General features: G+C 36.9%; 1 protein-coding gene across 2 annotated transcripts in view; it reads right to left on the reverse strand.

Annotated features, from left to right (window-relative positions):
• Positions 1-7,147, reverse strand: part of LOC115801621 (uncharacterized) — a 169,576-nt gene that overhangs the window by 61,488 nt on the left and 100,941 nt on the right. The window lies entirely within an intron of this gene.

A 7,147-nucleotide genomic window follows, 5' to 3' on the forward strand; every position in this document is an offset into this window, starting at 1 on the left:
CTAAACAATAACTACTAAATAACCAAGAGATCACTGAAGAAATCAAAGAGGAAATCAAAAAATACCTAGAAACAAATGACAATGAAAATATGATGACCAAAAACCTATGGGATGCAGCAAAAGCAGTTCTAAGAGGCAAGTTTATAGCAATACAATCCTACCATAAGAAACAAGAAACATCTGAAATAAACAACCTAACATTACACCTAAAGCAATTATAGAAAGAAGAACAAAAAAACCCCAAAGTGAGCAGAAGGAAAGAAATCATAAAGATCAGATCAGAAATAAATGAAACAGAAATGAAGGAAACAATAGCAAAGATCAACAAAGCTAAAAGCTGGTTCTCTGAGAAGATAAACAAAATTGATAAACCATTAGCCAGATTCATGAAGAAAAACAGGGAAAAAACTCAGATCAATAGCATTAGAAATGAAAAAGGAGAAGTAACAACTGACACTGTAGAAATACAAAGGATCATGAGACATTACTACAAGCAACTCTATGCCAATAAAATGGACAACCTGGAAGAAATGGACAAATTCTTAGAAAAGCACAACCTTCCTATACTGAAACAGGAAGGAATAGAAAATATAAACAGACCAATCACAAGCACTGAAATTGAAACTGTGATTAAAAATCTTCCAACAAACAAAAGCCCAGGACCAGATGGAGTCACAGGCGAATTCTATCAAACATTTAGAGAAGAACTAACACCTATCCTTCTCAAACTCTTCCAAAATATAGCAGAGGGAAGAACACTCCCAAACTAATTCTACAAAGCCACCATCACCCTGATGCCAAAACCAGAAAAAGATGTCACAAAAAAAGAAAACTACAGGCCAGTAACACTGATGAACACAGATGCAGAAATCCTCAACAAAATACTAGCAAACAGAATCCAACAGGACATTAAAAGGATCATACACCATGATCAAGTGGGGTTTATCCCAGGAATGCAAGGACTCTTCAGTATATGCAAATCAAGCAATGTTACACACCATATTAACAAACTGAAGGATAAATATCATATGACCATCTCAATAGATGCAGGAAAAGCTTTCAACAAAATTCAACACCGATTTATGATAAAAACCCTCCAGAAAGTAGGCATAGAGGGAACTTAACTCAACATAATAAAGGCCATATACGACAAACTGACAGCCAACATCGTTCTCAATGGTGAAAAACAGAAACCATTTCCACTAATATCAAGAACAAGACAAGGTTGCCCACTCTCATCACTATTATTTAACATAGCTTTGGAAGTTTTAGCCACAGCAATCAGAGAGGAAAAAGAAATAAAAGGAATCCAAATTGGAAAAGAAGAAGTAAAACTGTCACTGTTTGCAGATGACATGATACCATACATAGAAAATCCTAAAGATGCTACCAGAAAACTACTAGAGCGAATCAATGAATTTGGTAAAGCAGCAGGATACTAAATTAATGCACAGGAATCTCTTGCAATCCTATACACTAATGATGAAAAACCTGAAAGAGAAAATAAGGAAACATTCTCATTTACCACTGCAACAAAAAGAATAAAATACCTAGGAATAAACCTACTTAAGGAGACAAAAGACATGTATGCAGAAAACTATAAGACACTGATGAAAGAAATTCAAGATGATACAAACACATATATACACTACCAAATGTAAAACTGATAGCTAGTGCAAAGCAGCCGCATAACACAGGGAGATCAGCTCAGTGCTTTGTGACCACCTAGAGGGGTGGGATAGGGAGGGTGGGAGGGAGGGAGATGCAAAAGGGAAGAGATATGGGGATATATTTATATGTATAGCTGATTCACTTTGTTATAAATCAGAAACTAAGACACCATTGTAAAGCAACTATACTCCAATAAAGATGTTTAAAAATAAATAAATAAAACTAAAGTAAAAAAAAAAAAAAGGATGATACAAACAGATGGAGAGATATACCATGTCCTTGGATTGGAAGAATCAACATTGTGAAAATGACTGTACGACCCAAAGCAATCTGCAGATTCAGTGCAATCCCTATCAAACTACCAGTGGCATTTTTCACAGAACGAGAACAAAAAATTTCACAGTTTGCATGGAAACACAAAAGACCCTGAAAGGCCAAAGCAATCTGGAGAAAGAAAAATGGAGCTGGAGGAATCAGGCTCCCTGACTTCAGACTATACTACAAAGCTACAGTAATCAAGACAGTATGGAACTGGCACAAAAACAGAAATATCGATCAGTGGAACAGGATAGAAAGCCCAGAGATAAACCCACACACCTATGGTTAACTAATCTGTGACAGAGGAGGCAAGGATATACAATGGAGAAAAGACAGTCTCTTCAATAAGTGGTGCTGGGAAAACTGGACAGGTACATGTAAAAGAATGAAATTAGAACACTCCCTAACACCATACACAAAAGTAAACTCAAAATGGATTAAAGACCTAAATGTAAAGCCAGACACTATAAAACTCTTAGAGGAAAACATAGGCAGAACACTCTCTGACATAAATCACAGCAAGATCCTTTTTGACCCACCTCCTAGAGAAAGGGAAATAAAAACAAAAATAAACAAATGGGACCTACTGAAACTTCAAAGCTTTTGCACAGCAAAGGAAACCTTAAACAAGACAAAAAGACAACCCTCAGAATGGGAGAAAATATTTGCAAATGAAGCAACTGACAAAGCATTAACCTCCAAAATATACAAGCAGCTCATGCAGCTCAATATCAAAAAAACAAACAACCCAATCCAAAAATGGGCAGAAGACCTAAATAGACATTTCTCCAAAGAAGATATACAGATTGACAACAAACACATGAAAGGATGGTCAACATCACTAATCATTAAAGAAATGCAAATCAAAACTACAATGAGGTATCACCTCACACCAGTCAGAATGGCCATCATCAAAAAATCTACAAACAATAAATGCTGGAGAGGGTGTGGAGAAAAGGAAACCCTCTTGCACAGTTGGTGGGAATGTAAATTGATACAGCCACTACGGAGAACAGTATGGAGGTTCCTTAAAAAACTAAAAATAGAACTACCATATGACCCAGCAATCCCACTACTGGGCATATACCCTGAGAAAACCATAATTCAAAAAGAGTCATGTACCCCAATGTTCATTGCAGCTCTATTTACAATAGCCAGGACATGGAAGCAACCTAAGTGTCTATCGACAGATGAATCGATAAAGAAGATGTGGCACATATATACAATGAAATATTACTCAGCCACAACAAGAAACAAAACTGAGTTTTTTGTAGTGAGGTGGATGGACCTAGAGTCTGTCATACAGAGTGAAGTAAGTCAGAAAGAGAAAAACAAATACCATATGCTAATACATATATATGGAATCTATAAAAAAAAAAAAAGGTTCTGAAGTACCTAGAGGTAGGACAGGAATAAAGATGCTGAGGTAGAGCATGGAGTTAAGGACACAAGTAGGGGGAAGGGTAAGCTGGGACGAAGTGAGAGAGTGGCATGGACATACATACACTACCAAATGTAAAATAGATAGCTAGTGGGAAGCAGCCGCATAGCACAGGGAGATCAGCTTGGTGCTTTGTGACCACCTAGAGGGGTGGGATAGGGAGGGAGGGAGGGAGGCTCAAGAGGGAGGGGACATGGGGATATATGTGTACACATAGCTGACTAAAGCAATTATACTCCAATAAAGATGTTAAAAAAAAAAAAGAGAGAGCTCTGGGCAAGTGGCACAGATGTTGTCCCCTGTCTGAAATGGGTGGACTCGTATACTACAGGGATGTTTAGTTTTAATTTTCTCAAAAAAAATATCCTAAGGTTGACCTAGACTGTTAAAATACCCGATTAATAAGTAAAACTTCCACTCAATTCTATACTGTTCCCACCATGGCTGGGGAGATGGAGGACAGGCAAGGGCAGAGTATGTATAGACTGGAAACTAATTGAAAGGATACTGTATGGAAATTCTATAATTTTCTTGAGAGTAATATTTCTAAGCAGTGGGGAGAAGATGGATCATTCAATATTCAATAGGCCAACAATGGGAACAGAAAGGAAAATGAATGTCTACCTTACTCCTAATAAGTAGCAGATGTCAAATATTTAAATATTTTTAAATGAAACCATGAAAGCACTTGAAGAAAATATGAAATATTTTAAATTTCAATATTGGAATAAAGAAGGTCTTTCTACATACAGATGGCCAACAGGCACATGAAAAGATGCTCACCATCGCAAATTATTAGAGAAATGCATATGAAAATCACAATGAGGTTCCACCTCACACTGATCAGATTGGCCATCATTAAAAAGTCTACAAATAACAAATGCTGGAGAGGGAGTGGAGAAAAAAGAACCCTCCTACACTGTTGGAGGGAACGTAAGTTGGTGCAGCCACTGTGGAAAATAGTATGGAGAGTCCTCAGAAAACTAAAAATAGAATTACCATAAGATCCAGCAATCTCACTCCTGGGCACATATCCGGACAAAACTCTAATTCAAAAAGACACATGCACCCCTATGTTCATAGCAGTGCTATTGACAATAGCCAAGACACAGACACAACCTAAATGTCCATTGACAGTTGAATGGATAAAGAAGATGTGGTACATATATCCAACTACTCAGCCATAAAAAAGAATGAAATAATGCCATTTGCACCAACATGGATGGACCTAGAGATTATCATACTAAGTGAAGTAAGTCAGAAAGACAAATACCATATGGTATCACTTATATGTGGAATCTAAAATATGACACAAATGAACCTATCTATGAAACAGAAACAGAATCATGGACACAGAGAACAGACTGGTAGTTGCCAAGGCGGGGGAGGTTGGGGGAGGGATGGAGTGGGAGTTTGGGGTTAGCAGATGTAAGCTTTTATATATATAATGGATAAACAACAAGGTCCTACTATATATCATAGAGAACTATATTTGATATTCTATGATAAACCTTAATGAAAAAGAATATAAAAGAAGAATGTATATATATATATGTATAACTGAATCACTTTGCTGTACAGCAGTAATCAACACAACATTGTAAATCAACTATACTTCAATAAAAATTTTTTTTAAAAAGGTCTTCTAAGGAAGACACAAAACCTAGAAACAAACATTAAAAGGATCATACACCATGATCAAGAGGGATTTGTCCCAGGGATGCAAGGATTCTTCAGTATATGCAAATCAATCAATGTGATACACCATATTAACAAATTGAAGGAGAAAAACCATATGATCATCTCAATAGATGCAGAGAAAGCTTTCGACAAAATTCAACACCCATTTATGATAAAAACCCTGCAGAAAGTAGGCATAGAGGGAACTTTCCTCAACATAATAAAGGCCATATATGACAAACACACAGCCAACATCATCCTCAATGGTGAAAAACTGAAAGCATTTCCACCAAGATCAGGAACACGACAAGTTTGCCTACGCTCACCACTCTTATTCAACATAGTTTTGGAAGTTTCAGCCACAGCAATCAGAGAAGAAAAGGAAATAAAAGGAATCCAAATCAGAAAAGAAGTAAAGCTGTCACTGTTTGCAGATGACATGATACTATACACAGAGAATCCTAAAGATGCTACCAGAAAACTACTAGAGCGAATCAATGAATTTGGTAAAGTAGCAGGATATAAAATTAATGCACAGAAATCTCTGGCATTCCTATACACTAATGATGAAAAATCTGAAAGTGAAATCAAGAAAACACTCCCATTTACCATTGCAACAAAAAGAATAAAATATCTAGGAATAAACCTACCTAAGGAGACAAAAGACCTGTATGCAGAAAATTATAAGACACTGATGAAAGAAATTAAAGATGATACAAATAGATGGAGAGATATACCATGTCCTTGGATTGGAAGAATCAACATTGTGAAAATGACTCTACTACCCAAAGCAATCTACAGATTCAATGCAATCCCTATCAAACTACCACTGGCATTTTTCACAGAACTAGAACAAAAAATTTCACAATTTGTATGGAAACACAAAAGACCCCGAATAGCTAAAGCAATCTTGAGAAAGAAAAACAGAGCTGGAGGAATCAGGCTCCCTGACTTCAGACTATACTACAAAGCTACAGTCATCAAGACAGTATAGTACTGGCACAAAAACAGAAAGATAGATCAATGGAACAGGATAGAAAGCCCAGAGATAAACCCACGCACATGTGGTCACCTTATTTTTGATAAAGGAGGCAGGAATGTACAGTGGAGAAAGGACAGCCTCTTCAATAAGTGGTGCTGGGAAAACTGGACAGGTACATGTAAAAGTATGAGATTAGAACACTCCCTAACACCATACACAAAAATAAGCTCAAAATGGATTAAAGACCTAAATGTAAGGCCAGAAACTATCAAACTCTTAGAGGAAACCATAGGCAGAACACTCTATGACATAAATCACAGCAAGATCCTTTTTGACCCACCTCCTAGAGAAATGGAAATAAAAATAAAAATAAACAAATGGGACCTAATGAAACTTCAAAGCTTTTGCACAGCAAAGGAAGCCATAAACAAGACCAAAAGACAACCCTCAGAATGGGAGAAAATATTTGCAAATGAAGCAACTGACAAAGGATTAATCTCCAAAATTTATAAGCAGCTCATGCAGCTCAATAACAAAAAAACAAACAACCCAATGCAAAAATGGGCAGAAGACCTAAATAGACATTTCTCCAAAGAAGATATACAGACTGCCAGCAAACACATGAAAGAATGCTCAACATCATTAGAGAAATGCAAATCAAAACTACAATGAGATATCATCTCACACCAGTCAGAATGGCCATCATGAAAAAATCTAGAAACAATAAATCCTGGAGAGGGTGTGGAGAAAACGGAACACTCTTGCACTGCTGGTGGGAATGTGAATTGGTACAGCCACTGTGGAGAACAGTATGGAGGTTCCTTAAAAAACTACAGATAGAACTACCATAGGACCCAGCAATCCCACTACTGGGCATATACCCTGAGAAAACCATAATTCAAAAAGAGTCATGTACCAAAATGTTCACTGCAGCTCCATTTACAATAGCCCGGAGATGGCAACAACCTAAGTGCCCATCATCGGATGAATGGATAAAGAAGATGTGGCACACATATACAATGGAATATTACTCAGCCATAAAAAGAAACGAAATT

The sequence above is a fragment of the Delphinapterus leucas genome, chromosome 3, assembly GCF_059928025.1.
Source record: "Delphinapterus leucas isolate spDelLeu-1000000601 "Yukka" chromosome 3, BTC_Dleu_Yukka2, whole genome shotgun sequence".
Taxonomy (NCBI): Eukaryota; Metazoa; Chordata; class Mammalia; order Artiodactyla; family Monodontidae; genus Delphinapterus; species Delphinapterus leucas.